The sequence below is a fragment of the Bubalus kerabau genome, chromosome 4 (genome assembly GCF_029407905.1).
Source record: "Bubalus kerabau isolate K-KA32 ecotype Philippines breed swamp buffalo chromosome 4, PCC_UOA_SB_1v2, whole genome shotgun sequence".
Classification (NCBI taxonomy): domain Eukaryota; kingdom Metazoa; phylum Chordata; class Mammalia; order Artiodactyla; family Bovidae; genus Bubalus; species Bubalus kerabau.
The window spans coordinates 169385960-169407051 of record NC_073627.1 but is presented as its reverse complement, the minus strand read 5'-3'; the positions used below and the strand labels follow the sequence as shown (position 1 = coordinate 169407051).

At 45.3% G+C, this 21092-nt stretch overlaps 1 protein-coding gene across 4 annotated transcripts in view; it reads right to left on the bottom strand.

Moving 5' to 3' along the window:
• PALM2AKAP2 (PALM2 and AKAP2 fusion) overlaps positions 1-21092 on the bottom strand; it is a 512284-nt gene that overhangs the window by 105823 nt on the left and 385369 nt on the right. The window contains exon 1 of one of the 4 annotated variants that reach the window (XM_055579287.1): positions 16637-16785. The exons of the other annotated variants lie outside the window; for them this stretch is intronic. The gene's annotated coding sequence lies outside the window, so the exon portion shown is untranslated. Of the gene's footprint in view, positions 1-16636; positions 16786-21092 lie in introns of those variants that run through there. 4 annotated transcript variants of the gene reach the window in all.

Sequence of the window (21092 nt, the reverse complement as noted above, 5' to 3'; positions counted from 1 at the left end):
AGAGAAGTGAACTCCTTGAAAGTAGGGACTAGGGAATTCTTTTGATCTCTAGAGGACTTCACAGATAGATAATGCCTCTCAACAACAGGAGTGAGAGAAAAGGGGAGAGCAGGACACCAGGTGTCCATCAACGGATGATGGATCAACAAAACGTGGTATAGGCATATTCTGGAATATAATTCACCGATATGAAAAAGGATGGAAATCCTAGTACCTGCCACAACATGGGGGAACCTTGAGGACGTTGTTGTTCAGTTGCTGAGTCACGCCCAACTCTTTGCAACCCCATGGCCGCAGCACACTGAGATTCCCTGTCCTTCACTGTCTCCCGGAGTTTGTTCAAACTCATGTCCATTAAGGACATTATGCTAAGTGAAACTGCCAGTCACAAAGGAGAAATAGTGTTATACTTAGATGGGTTACCTAGAGCAGTCAATCTAAGAGGGACAGAAAGTGGACGGTGGCTGTCAGAGGCTGGAAGGTAGAGGGGAAGGGAAGGTGGTGTTTAACAGGTAAAGGCTTTTAGTTTTACAAGATGAAAAAGTTCTGTGGATGGATGGATAAAGATAGTATCACAACAATGTGAATGTACTTATTGCCACTGAAAATGGTTAAGATGGTCAATTTTTTAAAGAAAATCTTTTTACTTTAGTATTTTTATTTTGTTTAAAGGTTTAAAGAAATTTATTTACGTGGTCGTGCTGGGTCTTAGTCGCAGCATGCAAACTCCTAGTTGCGGCATTTGGGACCTAGTTCCCTGACCAGGGTTCAAACCAGGCCCCCCGCACTGGGAGCATGGAGTCTTAGCCCCGGAGCACCCGGGAAATCCCAAGATGGTCAGTTTTATGTTCTGTGTATTTCACTACCATGAAAATGAGAAACAAGCAAGCAAGAGGAAGAGCTAGGAGTGTCCATCACTGAAATGCCCCCAGCAGACTTCTCAGGCCCGGCAGGCAGAAGGCACGTGCTGTCAGGAGCGTCAGGGAGCTGGCCCTCCGCCTGGAAGTCACCCTGCTGGGGTGACATTGAAGCCCACTGACAGGGAAGAGCCATCCAGGGCTGCCCCCAGAGTGTTTCCACAGCCTCGCAACCCCTGGCTTACTCTTGGAACTTGCCCCTCCGACAGCCAGGGAAGCATGAGGAGACAGCAACTCTAAGAACAGGTGTCTCTGAGACCTCGACAGGCACCTCTTCCCGTTTCAGAGACTGGGCCGGTATAGGCGCAGACACGCGGTGCCCTGGATATGCCGGAAGGCAAGCCCAGGCATCCATCATTTCCCTCCACATGGAGCCAGGCTGGGAAAAATAAAGGGGGGAGGCATAGTTTTCACCTTGGCAATGTGACAAGCCAGGATTAAACTGCAAAGAAAACAATACTGAAAAATGTGACGGCTCGGGATTCCTTGGATGACAGAGGGGTGGTAATTATGGAGGTGCCCTCATCCCAGGGCCAAAGAGCAGCCTAGACAGTAGGAAAACACAGCTCAGCTCAAGCCCTCCTCTTCAAATCAGTCCTGTGGCCTCCAATGAGGGCACCATGAACCACAGGTCCATCCCACAGTGTTCATCAAGGAAATGTTTGGACCCTCAAACCACTTGGACCCTCCAACCCTCCCTGAGTCAACTCACTGAGTGTTTAGGTCCCGCTGTCTTCAAGAACAAGGTTCTCCTTTGGCTTTCAAAAGATAGATTTTCACGATCTTTTTGTTGATGGTGGTGGTGACATTTATCTTCTATTTCTGCCATTTGGATTTATTTTTTGACTATTTTTTTTTGTAAAGTTAAAGTTAATACAAATGAAACAAAATTTCTCTGTGGATGCCTGATGTACTGTGGTAAAATATACAAACATAAAATTTACCATTTTAACCATTTTTAAATGCACAGTCAGGGGCCCTAAGGATACTCACATTGTTATGCTACCATCACCACCATCCATCCAGAGAACATTTTTCAAAAATGAAATTGTACCCATTTAACACTAACTCTCCATTCCTCCTTCCTTCTAGCTCCCAGCTCCTGGCAACCACCACTCTAAATATTTCTAAAATCTTAATAAATAGCTTCTCCTTTTACTTTCTCTCCACCTTCCTTCCCCTTGGGCAGGCAGGCTGCCAGGAGGATGCTTTGCTTTGGGGATCTGGTGTCAAGGAGTCAAGGTTCTTCCTGGCTTTTGTAAAAAAGCTGTAACAAACTCAGCATATTAAAAACAGAGACATTACATGGCCAATGAAGGTCCATCTAGTCAAAGCTATGGTTTTTCCAATAGTCATGTATGGATGTGAGAGTTAGACCATAAAGAAGGCTGAATGCCGAAGAATTGATGCTTTCGAACTGTGGTGTTGGAGGAGACTCTTGGGAGTCCCTTGGACTGCAAGGAGATCAAACCAGTCAATCCTAAAGGAAATCAACCCTGAATATTCACTGGAAGAATTGATGCTGAAGCTGTAGGTCCAATATTTTGGCCACTTGGTGCAAAGAGCCAACTCACTGGAAAAGACCCTGATGCTGGGAAAGATTGACAGCAGGAGGAGAAGGGAGTGACAGAGGTTGAGATAGTTGGATGGCATCACTGACTAAATGGACATGAGTTTGAGCAGACTCTGGGGGACAGTGAAGGACAGGGAAGCCTGACATGCTGTAGTTCACGAGCCTGCAAAGAGTTAGATGGGAATTAGTGACCGAACGACAACAACAAGCTACTGACAAGATTAAATATTCATTATCATAATCTCAGCGTAGCTGCTCCTATGGAAGATTCAACTCACTAAAGGAATATGAAAATTTGAGCTTTTTAAAGTTATGCTCTTTGGAAAGAAAGTTCATTCCAATTTGTGGATGAAAATGGGTCCGTGTTAAAGGTTCAAGGTTTTATTCAATTGTACATGAATTGTCTTCCTCTGTTCTTACAAACTCTGCCCTTGGTTTGGAGCTATTCTTCATAAAGTGCCAGTAATTGTTACTTTGAAAGGGTCCAGGGATTTGCAGTAGTCAATTCTGTGACGATTCTTACTAGCAGTTTCCAGACCAATTTTTGAAAGGCATAAATTGTAGCCTGAAGAGTTTGGTGAATCTTGCAAAAGATGGCATACATTATCAAACCCAAGAGGGCCCTGGAGGTGTTCATGAGATGCGACAGCACACTTAAGGGTGTGTGCTGGAGTCTGGAGGGGCAGCTCAGGGCACAAAGGCCTCTATGGTTTTCTTCGTCTGGTTTATATACCTTTAAGACTGAGCTTAAAGACAAGTTTGTTTCTAATGCTGATTTCCCAATTATTTCCTCAAAACAATTACTAGGACTCAGTTACCAGGTGTCAAATCTCCCCTTTTTGTGACATAACTGATAATCCTCCACAGTAAACTGATCTCCTGTTCTCTGATTTCCAGTATTCCCTGTAATTCCACATTTCCCAATTTAAAGCCCTCTGGAGCAGATCAGGTGGTCTACTGGAAAAAACAGGCTTCCCAATACTGGGAAGATGCATTCCACTCTGGTTGGAAGCCCAGGTTCATCTGCCCTGGCCTCTGGATCCAAATGCTGGAGCTGGACATTCTGTGTAGCCCACTGGCCACTCCCCAAGGCCCTCCGCCTTTTCATTTACAAAGGATCACGAGAGTCATGAAAAGAAAGTACACATAAGTTGCAAAGACATTTTCTTTTCCTTCGAATGCCTTGGTGGTAACTCCAGTTTGGTTCCAAAAGTTGTAGAGAACAATCTACCTCATGGATTATGTTTATTAAAAAGGACAGGAAAATGAGTGTTATAATACCAACAGTGAAAGAAAACTGGAAAACACACCACAACCCATAAAGAACTCTGTTTTCCAATTCTAGAGCTCAAAAAAAAAAGCAAGTTTAATCAGTATAAAACAAGATAGTAGGTACACATGTTCATAGCCATTCTGAAGGAGATGAATGACAGGGATTCGTTATTGGATAGAACTTCAATTCAAAACTTATTTCCCCCTTATTACACATTGGATATGCTAGTTTCACTTCCCCAGTCATGGTTCAGGCTGATTTTCAGCTGAAAATGGAGAACAGAGAGAAAAGAAGGGAGGGAGGCAGAGGGGATGGAGGAGAGAGAGTTCCAGATGTTCTGGACCAAGAATCTAGAGAGAGAGAGAGAAAGGGGAGGAGAGAGGAAAGTTTGTCAGTGGAGGTGCTGGAATTACAGGAGCTGAGTGAGAATATGAGAAATGAGTTGCTTCAGTCGTGTCTAATTCTTTTTAACCCTATGGACTGTAGCCGCCAGGCTCCTTTGCCCAAGGGATTCTCCAGGCAAGAATACTGGAGTGGGTTGCTATTGCCATCCTTCAGGGGATCTCCCCAACCCAGGGACAGAACCCAGGAATGGGGGAGGTGAGTAAATCTCAGTAGGCTGGGAGGCAAGGTGATGGGCAAGAGGCTTTGGCTCCCTTCACCAATCTTGCTGTTTATTCCCTTCCCTCCCCTAGCCTCCAGGTGGCACAGCAGAACAAACACAACAGGCCTAGGGGCTGTGAGCTAGAACAGAGGCCTGAGCAGGTCTAGGGAGTAAAACAAAGAAGCAAAATGCACTGTTGCCAGGCAGGACTGGGGAGTGGGGTGTGACTCCCAGTACGGTATTCTCAGCACCTGTTCAGAAACATTTCCACTGCATCCTGGGTACCACTGTCAAAACCCTAATGGAAATCTATCATGCTGCGATTGCAGCATGAAATTTACTCTTTGCAAATGCCAGTAAAGAGAATCACATCTGCAAAGCAAAATGCAATCAGTATCATCTCACTTAAGTTAGGCTTGCTAGAGAGCTCCACTGTGCCTCTAAGGCTATGAAAACATATCTATAGGATGTGAATTCCAGATCTGAACAACTGGATCAGAGTTTCTCAGCATCAGCACTATGGACGGCTGGGGCAGGATAATTCTTAGTTGCAAGGGGAGGCGGCGTGTCCTGAGTGTTTTAGAATGTTTAGCTGCATCCTGCTAGATTCTAGTTGCACCCATTCCCCCTCCAGAGAGACCAAGCCCTCAAGTCAGCCTCCTGATTGCTGTCCTGAGGCTTGGCTAGTTTTCACAATGGTATCCACCAGACCTTCCTCCTCCAGGTCCAGGGTAGCAGAGCTTCATACACTATAATGTGCACACAAATCCCTGGGGGGTTTTGTTACAAATGCAGATTCTGACTGGGAGGTCTGGGATGGAGCTAAGGATGCTCTAGTTTCAACATAGCCCCTGGGTGATGCTGATGCTTCAGGTCCTCAAACCACACTCAGCACTGGTTTAGTAACAGGAGGAGGGAGCAGCATAGGAAAACTGGCTGACATCCCATAACTTGGCTGGTTACTGGGTAACCTCTCGGTGCCTCAGCACCCTCACTTGAAAACCTGGGGTGATTGCAAGCATTAAGTAACAGGGTGCAGACAAAGCAACTGGTTTGGCATCTGGCACTCGGAAAATGTTAATCCCCTCCCCCTTTCTCTGAGCTCCTCCCAGCACCGTGCCTAGAAACCTCAAGGTCAAGGCATCCCTGGGGATTACAGGGAATCCCCTAGAAGAAAAAACTCAATTCCATTCTGAGTGGTGGTTGGCGAGGGAGGGATTTCTTCCCTTTTCTTTCTTCCAGCTTACACTCTCTCTGTTGGTTACACCATAACATCTGTCACCCGTCGGAGGCTGTGAATTGTTGAACTGTTTTCGTAATGAAGCATACGATGAAAAGAATATTTAAAAACAATGTACACATTGTGATTTCATGCAAAAGCAATCTCTCCCACTCTCTGGGCCCATCTCCGAGCTGCATTTAACACTGATTTAAACTCTTCTCAAAAGGAAAAATTGATCTCAAACAGGGATCCACTTTGGATTGGATCAAAATTTCCAAAACCATTTGTGCATATTCCTCCCCAAAGGAATGAAGTCTACTCATCTGGAATTGTGTCCAGGGAGAATCCTTGCTATCCTTTGTAAGGATAAAATGTTCTGATGCAAAAATACTACTCTGCCAGGCTAAATATAGCCTTTTGGGTTCACAGAGCACATGGTACATGGACCTTGATTTTAATACACATACAGAGAGAGCTTTTGAATTCAGAGTTGTGCAGATTTTTCTAGAATATTAACTAAGATGAATTCCTTTGGGAAAATCATTCCCTCAACAACCCCCCTGCCCCCCCCCCCCACATATGTAAAGGTCTCAACAATGGTGTCTTTCTCTATTTGTAGGCTGTATCAAAAAAAAAAAGTATGTGAGGCATCACTCCAAACAAAGTAAGTTTCTGCATTATTCCACTGTGCAAATGACATCATGTGAATAGAAGCAGAGAAAGTCAGCTGCCCCAGTAGTTAACTGCCTACAGGAAAGTGTGGTTTGGCCTTCCTCACACTTACACCCAGGTGCAGGGCTCAGTCAGCCCTGGCATAGCTCTGCATTCGAGCCCAGTCAGGCTGCGGGGGAAGAAAGGCAAGCAGGTGTCCTTCCCTCTCTCCTATCTGGGGGTTAGGGCTTCCCCAGAGTCTGCAGGGCTGGTCTCTGCTAAAGGAAACCCCAGCTTCAGCCCTGGACCCCCAGGATCAGCACGCACACCTTGGGGAAATCACAGGGATGGACAGATGGCCACCTAAAGAACTCCTCTCTCTTCACAGAACTTGGAATGGTATGGGCAACCCGGTCCACACACATGCGCTCCTTCTAACCAAGAAAAAATGAAAACCCTGGAAGGCCTGGCAAAATTCTCTAAACCTCACTAACCCAGGGCATTCTAAGACCCGTGGGGTAACATTCAACCCAGTGCCCTTTGACAACCCAGGAAAAACTGCTCTAGCATCACTGTTTATCCTTGCTCAGCACAGTAATCATCCTTTCCAAGGCTTCCTCACTAAATCATATGTAGAGCTTATGAAAAAAACATCTGAGAAGAGAGCTTAACAGTTCTGGGCTGGCACTGGTATACACTGATTTGATTGCTCACAAGCCTATCTAGCAGATACGGAGTTTGGGGCACTCAACAGCATAGAATGCTCACGTAGAGTTCTGCTGATGGAGCCCCAGGATTGCCATCATCATCTGCTCTTGGTATCACCAGTGGAACCGGTTTAAAAGGCAGTATTCAGGCTCCTCCCACAGGGATGATGCTGACAGTCTGTATCACATAGACACTGTCTGCTCCTCCATGGACACCTGGCTGAGGAATCACATGTCCAGATATACTGCTCAACTGTAACAGGCAAATTCCTAGGAAACTGGGTCTTTATGCAGGGCTGAGGCCCCTAGACAGAGGACAGACACTGGAGAGTCACGGGCCCTGAGATGGACAGTGCCCACTTCCAGAGATGTTTTAAGGAGGGACTTTCCTCCAGTAGACAGTGACTAAAAAGTAAACTTCTCAGGGGCATTGTAAAGTGGGTTAGGTGCTACAATGTTCTGCTTTTTTAATCATGTTTTTTGTGAATCCCCAACTGCTTTTTTCTAACTGATTCACTTCCTTAAATACATACAGGCTTGTTCCAGTCCAGGCCCCCAACGCTGGCTGGCACCCTGAATTTGGTGGAAAGGTCTGGACCAAGGGTGAAGGTTACCTTTTATTTATTTTACAATTTTTATTGGAGTCTAGTTGACTTACAATATTGTGTTAGTTTGGGGTGTACAGCAAAGTGAGTTAGCTATACATACACATACATCCACTCTTTTTTAGATTCTTTCCCCATATAGGTCATTACAGAGTGCTGCGTAGAATTCCCTGTACTATGAAGTGGGTCCTTATTAGTTATCTATTTTATATAGTAGTGTGTATATGTCAATCCCAATTTTCCAATTTATCCCTCCCTACCCTTTCCCTTCTGCTAACCACAAGACTGTTTTCTACATCTGTGACTCTATTCTGTTTTGTAAATAAGTTCATTTGTACCATTTTTTTTTCCCCTAACATTCCACATATTAGCAGTATATTTGTCTTTCTCTGCCTGCCTTACTTCACTCAGTATGACAATCTCTAGGTTCATCTATGTTGCAGTAGTTGGTGTTATTTCATTCTTTTTATGACTGACTAGTATTCCATTTGAATGCAGAGTTCCAAAGAATAGCAAGGAGAGATTAAGAAAGCCTTCCTCAGCGATCAATGCAAAGAAATAGAGGAAAACAATAGAATGGGAAAGACTAGAGATCTCTTCAAGAAAATTAGAGATACCAAGAGAACATTTCATGCAAAGATGGGCTCAATAAAGGACAGAAATGGTATGGACCTAAGAGAAGCAGAAGATATTAAGAAGAGGTGGCAAGAATACACAGAAGAACTGTACAAAAAAGATCTTCACGACCCAGTTAATCACAATGGTATGATCACTCACCTAGAGCCAGACATCCTAGAATGTGAAGTCAAGTGGGCCTTAGGAAGCATCACTACGAACAAGGCTAGTGGAGGTGATGGAATTCTAGTTGAGCTATTTCAAATCCTAAGAGATGATGCTGTGAAAGTGCTGCACTCGATATGTCAGCAAATTTGGAAAACTCAGCTGTGGCCACAGGACTGGAAAAGGTCAGTTTTCATTCCAATCCCAAAGAAAGGCAATGCCCAAGAATGCTCAAACTACCACACAATTGTACTCATTTCACATGCTACTAAAGTAATGTTCAAAATTCTCCAAGCCAGGCCTTAGCAATACGTGAACTGTGAACTTCCTGATGTTCAAGCTGGTTTTAGAAAAGACAAGGGAACCAGAGATCAAATTGCCAACATCCGCTGGATCACTGAAAAAGCAAGAGAGTTCCAGAAAAACATCTATTTCTGCTTTATTGACTATGCCAAAGCCTTTGACTGTGTGGATCACAATAAATTGTGGAAAATTCTGAAAGAGATGGGAATACCAGACCACCTGATCTGCCTCCTGAGAAACCTGTATGCAGGTCAGGAAGCAACCGTTAGAACCGGACATGGAACAACAGACTGTTCCAAATAGGAAAAGGAGTACGTCAAGGCTGTATACTGTCACCCTGCTTATTTAATTTATATGCAGAGTACATCATGAGAAACGCTGGGCTTGATGAAGCACAAGCTGGAATCAAGATTGCAGGAAGAAATATCAATAACCTCAGATATGCAGATGACACCACCCTTATGGCAGAAAGTGAAGAAGAATTAAAGAGCCTCTTGATGAAAGTGAAAGAGGAGAGTGAAAAAGTTGGCTTAAAGCTCAACATTCAGAAAACCAAGATCATGCATCCAGTCCCATCACTTCATGGCAAACAGAAGGGGAAACAGTGGAAACAGTGGCTGACTTTATCTTCTGGGCTCCAAAATCACTGCAGATTGTGAGAGCAGCCATGAAATTAAAAGACGCTTACTCCTTGGAAGGAAAGTTATGACCAACCTAGATAGCATATTGAAAAGCAGAGACATTACTTTGCCAACAAAGGTCCATCTAGTCAAGGCTATGGTTTTTTCCAGTAGTCACGTATGGATGTGAGAGTTGGACTATAAAGGAAGCTGAGCACTGAAGAATTGATGCTTTTCAACTGTGGTGTTGGAGAAGACTCTTGAGAGTCCCTTGACTGCAAGGAGATCCAACCAGTCCATCCTAAAGGAGATCAGTCCTGGGTGTTCATTGGAAGGACTGATGCTGAAGCTGAAACTCCAATACTTTGGCCACCTGATGTGAAGAGCTGACTCGCTGGAAAAGACCCTGATTCTGAGAAAGATCGAAGGCAGGAGGAGAAGGGGATGAAAGAGGATGAGATGGTTGGATGGTCTCACTGACTCAATGGACATGAGTTTGGGTAGGCTCCGGGACTTGGTGATGGACAGGGATGCCTGGCGTGCTGTGGTTCATGGGGTTGCAAAGAGTCAGACACGACTGAGCGACTGAACTGAACTGAGTATTCCATTCTGCATACATAACACATCCTGTTTATCCATTCATCTGTCAATGGATATTTAGGTTGCTTCCATGTCCTGGATATTCAAGTGCTGCTATGAATACTGGGGAGCATGGATGTTTCGGAATGATGATTTTCTCCAGAAATATACCTAGAAGTGGGATTGCTAGATCATATAACAGCTCTATTTTTAGTTTTTTAAGGAATCTCCATGCTGTTCTCCATAGTGGCTGAACCAATTTACATTCCCACAAACAACATAGGAGGGTTCCCTTTTCTCCACACCCCTCTAGCATGTACTGTTTGTAGATCTTTTGATGATGGCCATTTTGACTCGTGTGAAGTGATATCTCATTGTAGTTTTGATCTACATTTCTCTAATAATTAGTGATGTTGAGCATCTTTTCATGTGCTTTTTTAACCATCTGCATTTTTTTTTTAAGAAGTATCTATGTAGAGCTGCCAATTTTTTGACTGGGGCTTCCAAGATGGCACTAGTAGTAAAGAACCTGCCTGACAATGCATGAGGTGTAAGCGACGTGGGTTCGATCCCTGGCTTGAGAAGATTTCCTAGAGGAGGAAATGGCAACCCATTCCAGTATTCTTGCCTAGAGAACCGCATGGAGAGAGGAGCCTGGTGAGCTACAGTTCATGGGGCTGCAAAGAGTCAGGCACAACTGAGCGACTTGGCACAGAGCACATATACACATTTTTTTTTTAATTGGGTTTTTTTTGTTTGTTTGTTTTTGTTATTGAGCTGCATGAGGTGCTTGTATACTTTGGAGATGAATTATTTGTCAGTTCCTTCATCTGCAAATACTTTCTTCCATTCTGTGTGTTGTCTTCTCATTTTGTTCATGGTTTCCTTTGCCCTGGGAAAGGAACGCACCTTTTATGTGGGTTTGTTTCAAAGAAAGATTTGTAGCACTTAAGAATTAACTCAAAATGATGTCTCTGGTGTGTCCGCCTCATCCAGGTGCTAGATAATCATCTATCCAAACAGCCAACTCTACTGCAAATCCATGAGAAGTTCAATGGTGAGACAAAAAGGACTGAATTTACTAGGCTTCCCAGGCTCCTCTGAAAACCTTTTTTATTTTAACCCTCATGGCAAATCTTTACTTAATACATTCATCCCCATTCCTCCTTATGACAGAGTAAGCTCATTAGAGCTGACAAAAAGTCTTGCAGGAGTTGGTGAAGGGGGATCTCAGTGACCCGCATCCCACTGCCAGTCACCAGGTAAGCTGAAAGCCTAGGATTCTGGTCCTAAAAATTGGGGTCCATTTTCCGATTGAGAAACAACTTCTGATCTACTCAAAGCATCACAAGGGAGCAAGCAAAGATGACTGGAAGAAGTCTCAATACAACAGTGCAAGTGCTTTGTGGGGAAGGGAAGGAGAGGGATGTCAGTGAGATTCTCCAAGTCAGAAGGAGGGGCTGTGGGTGGCATGGAGGTCGGGCCTGGAGAACCTCCAGGCCCAAACATTCTTTATCTGATCAGTGTAAAGGATGAACAATTGATCTGCTACACAATTGCTGGAAGTTTTAAAGTTAACTTTAAAAACTGTTTACTTATTTGTATCTGCCACAAAAATGAAAGAAGACTCTGGTTAATTTAAGAAAACAACCAACTTGGGGAGGAATACACGCGCAAGGTGCTTTCATTTCTATCTCATTTAACACAAGTTTTAAAGTAGGTAGGTTTTGGTACCCTCATATTTTACAGATGAGGGAACTAAGACTCAGTTTATGTGATATGCTCTAGATCTCACAGAGAATTTGGCCAACACACTAATGCATCCCTGGTGACTCAGTGGTAAAGAATCCTCTGGCAATGCAGGAAATGAAGGTTCGATCCCTGTGGGGAAGATCCGCTGGAGAAGGAAATGGCATCCCACTCCAGTATTCTTGCCTGAAAAATCCCATGGCAGAGAGGAGCCTGGGGGGATACAGTTCATGGGGTTGCAAGATTCGGATGCAGCTTAGCGATTACACCACCACCACCCAATGAATGTGAGCCCTGCCACCCTCTGGATAACTGGGGTGGTATGCTGCTGCTGCTGCTGCTGCTAAGTCGCTTCAGTCGTGTCCAACTCTGTGCGACCCCATAGACGGCAGCCCACCAGGCTCCCCCGTCCCTGAGATTCTCCAGGCAAGAACACTGGAGTGGATTGCCATTTCCTTCTCCAATGCATGAAAGTGAAAAGTGAGAGTGAAGTCGCTCAGTCGTGCCCAACTCTTAGCGACCCCATGGACTGCAGCCTACCAGGCTACTCCGCCCATGGGATTTTCCAGGCAAGAGTACTGGAGTGGGTTGCCATTGCCTTCTCCGGGGTGGTATAGTATATGCATATTTGACTCTGCTCACCCCATCTGGTCCAGTCAAACATCAAACCAACCATGAAATCCCTGAAAGGAGGAGCTCAAAGGACAGTGACATCCCCACCAAGTTCTACGGCTTTGTCCCCTTCCCTGGCATTCACACCATGACTCCCTCAACTCAGACATGGATCCTTCAAGGCAAAGAAACCACCTACAGGAAGCTCCATCATTTCATCCCCACCCCATCCTCTGCCTGAATAAGGAAACCCTCAGCATTCTACCTCCAAAGGGTATCTTTTCCAATCGCATGGCCCATGGGGTCTTTCTGAGATTCCAACCAACAAGGGAACAAATGCCACTTACATGTCCTTTGATCCTACTCAAATGTGTCCCCCCACATCCTGGTAACACTCCTTGTTCTTAGATTTGAAAGATAAGTTCCAAAGAGAAAGAGGTCAACGGGCCCAAGGATGCTCTCGGTCCCTCTGCCTATGCTGTTGTCCTCTTCTGCACCTCCTCAATCTCAGAATTGACTTCAAAAGGCAAAAAGAACCTCTGGCTAAACCCTGGAAAAAACGCATCCTGCTTTACTGTAGGAAGAAGGCAAAGTCTTGATTAACTCATTTTTCTGGTGCTCAACTTTCATAGACTGGGGCAAAGAACAGGAACTACATTTGTATTGGGATTTCTATTTTTTTTTTTCCAAAAGCCAGCCTCTAGAGCCTGTCCTGGACTAGGTTTGGCAATTACACTTCTGCCCTCCTATAAATTATAATTCATATCTATGCTAACATCACACTAAGACTACAAAATCCTGAACGGTCAAAAGGAGGACAACAGTATATGCACCAAGGTAAACTCATTAAGGCAGAAAGTCATCAAAGTGGGGTAGTCATTTAATACATCTTACAAACAAATTCATCAACAACAGTTGGAAAAAAAATTTTAAGACTTGGTTTTAAACTTTAGTTACTGTATTAGAGCACTCCATTTCTTAAGTATTCTTACTAATCAAGTCCTATTTAAATCACATAAACATACTCTATAACTTTCTTTTTGAGCAAAATATAGGTTTGCCCCAATATCCGAAAGTAGATTATTCCTATGAAACTTTTGGTAAGCTGAAATGGCATAAAGTAAAGAGAATACCTGACTTCACATTACAGCAGGCGTTTCACTTTTATGAAAGACTCATGTTATAATTTAATAATAGCTTTTTTCATAAAAATGAAAATCTTTGGATTTCTTTCAGTGAGTGAGATGTAGATCCTGGGTAAAAGCTAAGTGGCAATAATCCCAACTTTCAGAAAGTGGGAGAAACCTGTAGTTGTTTTTCTGTTAGAAAAGAGATGCTTTCCACTTTCTATGATACATTTCTGGAAAATGTATTTGAAGGACATATGTCCAAAACTCAACAACAGTCATAAATTCTTAGGAGGTGATTCTCTAACAAAGATATTTCTGTCTCTCCCTCTCCTTCTCCATCTGTTTCCTATGATGGTTCAAGGAGACACTGCCTCTGTCAGGCCCAAGCCACCTCCTGGACGAGGCTGGTGCTACTGCAGGGCCCTGAAGCTTAAGCTTTTTCAGCATCACAGAAAATCTGCCTCTAGGTGTCAAGTTTACACAGTACAAAAAAAAAAAAAAAAAAAAAATTCAATCTTTTAGCAAAACTTACTAAACTTGTTGAAACTGATAAGTGTATTAATCAATTCCTTGAAATTTCCAATAGCTTGCGCAGGATGTCTGACCAATAATCTAAGCAAACGGTGCCTCCCACGTGTCTCAAGATCCAAAGGACAGCCATTCCAGAGGCTAATTCATGAGAGATCATACCAGAGTTGATAAAATGGATTAAAATAAAAACCAGAACTGGTTTTCAGAAGTCAATTCTCAACATGCTCCTGTTTTCATCATTAAAATCCCTCAACACAACTCCCATCCAAGTTCAATTTCATCTTTATCTGAAACATTTCTCATTGTCCTGATAAGTAGAGACTTGTGATGACAACCTTGATATAAATCTAGGACACGGGTGCTTTAAGAGTCCACCAAATTTTAAAGACAGTAGAATCTAGACAATAATTGTAATAATTAATTAGAAAGCCTGGGGTATTAGCATTTTAAAAAAAATAACATTTAACAGTGTAATTTCTACATTAAAATACTGAAAGGTTTAGAAATAAAACAACCAGTGGATCACTTCCCCCTCACTTGATAACTAAATTAAGACAATCTGTTTCATTTTATTAGCCAGAGATCCTGAGGCTAGTGAGTCAGAAGGAGACACTTTGAAAGTGAAATAAATTCTGACAACACTACCCTAAACTCTCAGGCAGGAAGCCGTTTCAACTGTCATGCCAGAACTATGAGATAATGGGTATTTCAAAATGTTTGTCCCATCTCAAAGCCCGGTCTCACACTAGCATCTTGGCATCCCAGAAATAAGTTGAAAATGAACTCCACTGCCAGAGAAACATCTCAACACTTAATTGCCCACTTAATCGTTAGTAAGGAATCTAGAGACTCAAGTGCTATTACTTTCGTTTCTCCTGGCTCATGACTAATTTTATTGGTGCAGCTCAAAATGACTGCTGGGCCCTCAAGACCCATGGTGTGCCCACTCAAAGGAGAAGATGCCCTTTAAGCAAAGAACCTATGTCAAAACTGGGAAGGAAGGGGCTGGCAGCGGACAGTCATTAAGAAGGGGCTTTAAGGCAGTTTCAGTTCTTACAAGACTTTATGTTTAAAGAAGCAGTGGACTCCTTACTAAATATGCCTCATTTACTAAATATGCCTCATTTCTAGACCTGTTACTCTGAAATTTTATTGATCAAATTTGAGGAGGCTGCCAGAAGTAGGAGAGTGTTTAACTGGGAACATTTCCAGGAAGAAAAATGTGATGCTTAAATGAACTCAACTAGAGCAAACCAAGGAAACAAATCCCCTGAGATTACACCAGTGAGTGGTGGGTTTGTACTAATTCAGTCACCAGGTGCCAGTGACTGGGGGTTAAGATGAAGGGCGCTCCCTAGGAGTTGTTTGGTGGCTCGTATATACCATACAGATGTGTGTATCTGTGAGTGCGCGCAGTCTTTTCGAAGGTACATACTTTGCCGGGGAAGCGGGGGTTGGGGTGGGTCCGCAAGTTTGCCCAAATTAACGGTGCTGCACTTAAAACTGCTCCAGGGAAGGGTACAGATTTGCCAATGTCTCACCACAAAGCCTATCAGAACCAAACTATTATTGCCCCACGCGGAAATTGGCTTTACTGGGTCTGGAGAAATAATCCACCATCGCTCCAAATGAGTCACTTCTCTCCCAGATGCTCCATTTTTGCGGATTGGGGAGAGAGTCCCCAAGGCTGCTCATCTGGCACCCGAGCAGGGGAAGCTCAGAAACCACCTTGCGAGGTCCGCTCCCGCTGGTCCACCCGCCGCCTGGTTCCCTACCACCAGCAGCCACCGCTTCGCCTTCCGCGCTCACCGACCACCAGCGCCAACGCTCCCCGCCCGCCCCGCCTCCCGCCACGGCTCCCAGGCCGCCCGCTCTCCCAGACTTCCATTCAGTCCCATGTTCTCCACTAGAATTTCTCTAGAATTTCTCAGGGCCGCCAGTATCTCCTAGCTCCTATCCCAGGAGGCGCGCCTTCTTTTCTCCACCGCGATAACAGAACACTTTGTCCAGCTCGCCACCACGACCCGCCCCTACGACTCCCCCACAGCGTCCCCACGAAGGGGGCAAAGACATAGCCTCCAGCTTTATCCGTCATAAAACACCAGATCCTAATAGCTGGGCTCCTGGCCTCAGACCAAACTTCAAGGCTCAGCTCGGACTCGGATTCCCCTCCTTCAGCAGCGTCTTCCCAGAACGCGTGCCCCCAGAGGCTCTGGCTGGTTGGAGACCCGGCCGTTTTCGGCCTCGGTCTCGCTACAAAGCTCCTGACTTCCGAAATCGCCCCCAGCGCTGCCATCTAAGGAGTCAGGACCCGCGCCTTCCTCGCGAGCTGGAACCAGCGGCTCCATCCACCACTGCTCCCAGGTTTGGAGAGACAGCTATGGCCCTTTGATTTTTCTCTGCCTTTCCTGTACAGCCCGGCTCTGCTTGTGTTTGGTGGAGGGAGTGGGAGGAGGGATTCCTAACCTTATTATTTTTTTAAAAAACATATATAAGTGAATAAGTATTGAATAAAGCAGCCAAACGCTGGCCCTCCCCCAAACCTAGGAATTCAAAGCCACATGGTCACAGCCCTTTCCAAGAAAGGCAGGCCCCCTCTCCGCACACGCTCCACTAGGCAAGGACCATAAAAGCCTTTAAAGTCCTCGGAGCATCCGAGGGCTTCCCAGATCACCAGTCCCTCCCGAGCCACCCTATCCCCGCGCCAGAGGCCCCAACACCAGGAGGGCGACCCAGGGACTAGGTGTCTGAGGCCGCCGCGCCCCAGCTTGGACACCCACCTTTGGGCGCCGGATCCCGGGGGCGCTGTCCTCCGGCTGCGCTCTGGCGCGGTCCCTGCCTCCTCGGGACGTCCGGGAGATTCCGCGGAAAGGCGTTCAGCTGCCCCTGCCTGGGGCAAGCGCATCTGCCGAGAGCCGCGGCCACCGGGCGCGCTGGAGTGCTGGGAGCACCGCCCGCCGCCTCCCGGAGCCCGCCCCGTCCCCGCCCCTTTCTCGGCGCCCTGGACCTCGGTCCGCCCCTCCGCTTCCACACCCCCTCCCCAACCACCCACACCTTCCGTCTGTGGTTTTGACGGAATCGTTACACAAACTGAGAAATCAAGAAATTGAGTGGATGGATAAATTGGAGGGACGGAGGGACGGTGGCATGGGGCAAGTGAGGCCGAGTATATCCTAACCCGGGAGAGGGCTCTGTGTCTGGGTCCGTGGACTTGTGTTCGCGCAGGGGTGGGCGTGTTGGCGTGTGTGCATGTGGACGTGTGTGTTGGTGTATACATACATGCATATGTGTGTATATGGGTGTGTGTGTGTCCTTACAACGCCGAAACTGCCGAGTTCCTAAACGAGGGGTCGAGTTCCTCGGGACTGACTATGTCTGGTATGGAAGGCAGCCGGGAGCGGTTGGGAGGCGCATCTTTGTGATGCGGCTGGCGGCTCCGTGTGTTTTGGGCTTCTTCCTGATGTGGTCCAGAGACTGAGACTCGGACCAGGATGCTTCCGGTCACTGGCCTGCCAGAGCCTCACGCTGCCCTCCGCGTCGTGCCAGCTGGTGGCCTGTTGTCAGAGCGCGTGTGTTAACAAAGCCAGCGGTGGGGAAGGAGGCAGCTGATACACAGCGTGGGACTCGACCCGATCCGGAGAGTGGCCAGCCATCCCCCACTCCGGAGCTGTCTGAAATTTCAGCATGTCATACCCTCCCTCACTATGAATATTTAAATAATGTTAATGACCCTTTGTAAGTGGACCGTCTAGAAATCCCGAGAGGACTCAGAAACACCTCACACACACAAAACATTATTTTTAAAAGCAAGGCGTTCTCCTCAGAGGAAATGTAATATGAACATAATATATAGTCCGATTTCTTGAATTCAGCTCTCCACTAGGCATGGTCAAGTTTTCCATTTTCCCAGTGATTCTCTCTCTCCAGCTCTGCAGGTCAGAGCCCCTTACTCTCCCAGCTTTCATCCTCTGTTGGCCTGCTTTTTTCTGAACCTCTGGTCAAAATACTGGGGTCCTCTTTTGAGACTCAATTCTGCGTGCCAGGGTCCTTGATTTCCTATGGGGTTTCCCTGTGGCTCACGTGCTGCCTGCAATGCAGGAGACCCAGGTTCGATCCTTGGGTCGGGAAGATCCCCTGGAGAAGGAAATGGCAACCCACTCCAGTATTCTTGCCTGGAAAATCCCATGGACTGAGGAGCCTGGTAGGCTACAGACCACTGGGTCGCAAAGAGTCAGACACGACTGAGCGACTTCCCTGAAGGGGAGGTGGGGGGTGGGGGTAAAGACTACAATGCAGACCTCAGCTGTTCTCCGCAGGGTTCCTGAAAGTCTATAGGCTTCTTTTTGTTGGCATTTAAGAATTGTTTCACCAGCCTTTTTGCATGTTTGTCTCTTTGACTGTTGAATTTCAATAGAATTTACTGATGAGTGGCCAAGATTACAAAGCTTCAGCCTCAATAAATCCCTTTCCTTCCTTCCTTTCTTCTTTTCTTTTTTCCTTTCTTTCTCTTTCTTTACTTCTTTCTTTCAGTTCTTCATGTCACTGACTTGAGTTAAATATTTGGTGCCCTACATCATGATCTATTTTTTACTTTTTTAATCTATTTTTAACATTTTATTTTTTATATGTATTTTTAAAGTCTTTATTGAATTTGTTACAACAGTCCTTGTTTTTTATGTTTTGGCTTGAATTCGTAACTCCTGCATGGAAGGCAAAGTCTTGATCACTGGACAACCAGGGAAGTCTCTTAACATTTTAATATCGTGTGAAAACTCACATTGAAATGAACATGTTTGGGGACAGTTATTTATTTATATGGACCATAGATTCTTCAAGGAAAGAGTTTAACAATACAGAGGTGAGATTTTTAAGAACAGTATTAGGGGCGAGTGCATCGTCACTCTTTCTTCCTATATTCTTAAATTCAGTCAGTTCAGTTCAGTTCAGTTGCTCAGTCGTGTCCGACTCTTTGCGACCCCATGAATCGCAGCACGCCAGGCCTCCCTGTCCATCACCAACTCCCAAAGTTCACTCAAACTCGCGTCCATCGAGTCGGTGATGCCATCCAGCTATCTCATCCTCTGTCGTCCCCTTCTCCTCCTGCCCCCAATGCCTCCCAGCATCAGACTCTTCTCCAATGAGTCAACTCTTCGCATGAGGTGGCCAAAGTACTGGAGTTTCAGCTTTAGCATCAGTCCTTCCAAAGAACACCCAGGACCGATCTCCTTTAGAATGGGCTGGTTGGATCTCCTTGGAGTCCAAGGGACTCTCAAGAGTCTTCTCCAACACCACAGTTCAAAAGCATTAATTCTTCGGCGCTCAGCTTTCTTCATCATTTACAAATCAAATTTGTTTCATAATTAGAAACAGTACAGCAATTTATGGGCTTCCCTGATAGCTCAGTTGGTAAAGAGTCCTCCTTGCAATGCAGGAGGCCCTGGTTCGATTCCTGGGTTGGGAAGATCCACTGGAGAATGGAAAGGCTACCCAACTCCAGTATTCTGGCCTAGAGAATTCCATGGACTGTATAGTTCATGGGGTCACAAAGAGTCAGACACAGCAATTTACACCAGCTTTATTCTGAATTCTTTCCTAAAGCAATGTCAGTGTTAATATTACTGTAATATTATATGTAAATATGAATTAATGCTAATTTTCTGTTAATATTAATTTTAAAGTTCTGGCATATCCTACAGAAAACTATGGGGAATATTAATTTAGGAGAAATACATATTCAATAGATATTAATTTACAAAAACATTTCCTTTTCTTTCATCTTATAAGATATTAAAGAGAAAGCCATGATTAAATTACCCTCTTTTAAAATATAAAGGCATGGTACATACCAGGACTCAGAAATATTTGTTTAATTTGTTCTATGAAATCAATGCAAAGGTATGAACATCTGCTGCTGCTGCTGCTGCTGCTGCTGCTGCTGCCAAGTCCCTTCAGTCGTGTCCGACTCTGTGCGACCCTGTAGACGGCAGCCCACCAGGCTCCCCCATCCCTGAGATTCTCCAGGCAAGAACACTGGAGTGGGTTGCCATTTCCTTCTCCAATGCGTGAAAGTGAAGTCGCTCAGTCTTGTCCCACCCTCAGCGACCCCATGGACTGCAGCCTTCCAGGCTCCTCTGTCCATGGGATTTTCCAGGCAAGAGTACTGGAGTGGGGTGCCCTTGCCTTCTCTGCATATGAAAGTAAAAACTGTTTTAAATTAACATTTTTTTCCCCTAGGTCGGTGGTTCTCAATCAAGGGTAATTTGACACCCCAACCCCCACATGCACCCCTGGACAGTTTTGGCGATGTCTGAAGACATTTTTTGATTGTCATAATGGGTGTGGGGTGCTACTGATAGAGGCCAGGGACGTTGCTAAATGTCCTGAAAGGTACCGCACTGTCACCTAACGACAAAAGGGTTATTGCATCCAAAACATCAAGAGTGCCGAGGCTGAGGTATCTTGCCCTGGACTCAAAGCCAGGACTAAGGGAGCTTATCTGGTGGTGCAGCAGGTAGGAATCTGCCTGCCAATGCAGGGGACACAGATTCGATCCCTGGGCAGGGAAGATTCCACATTCCACAGAGCAGCTAAGCCTGTGCACCACAGCTACCGAAGCCCATCCGGATGCCTAGCCTGTTCTCCACAACAAGAGAAGCCCAGGCACCACCACTAGAGAGGAGCCCCACTCACTGCAACCAGAGAAAGTCCACTTGCAGCGGTGAAGACCCAGTGTAACCAGAAATAAATACATAAATAAGATTTTTTTTAAAAGCCAGGACTAAGGACCACAGATTTCAGGACCACGTCTGTGTTTATTAAAAAGGCAAATTCCTGGGCTCCACCTTTACCTACTAAGTCAGAATCTCTGGGGGCAGGACCAGGGAAACTGTGTTAACAGCTCCTAGGGATTCTTAAGAACAGGAAAGGGAGAAACACTGGAGATAAGAAAGGCAGGCTTTACTACCCAATGCATGCTTATGGGCTCATCGCATCATATGTGTCTTAACATGATAATAGTTATTAGAGCTGAGAATGTTTTATGAAATATATTGGCTCTTTGATCCATGTAAGAAGCACTTAGGAGGCAAATAAAGGGCTATTGATTCTGTAAGAAAAGACAAACAAACATAGCTGGGATATGGAAATATTAAATGCTCCCTACATCATTAGGGCACAAAACCGTCTATGGGACTGTTGTTTGGCAAGAGAGGAAGTCAGGACTTTTTGCCCTATGGT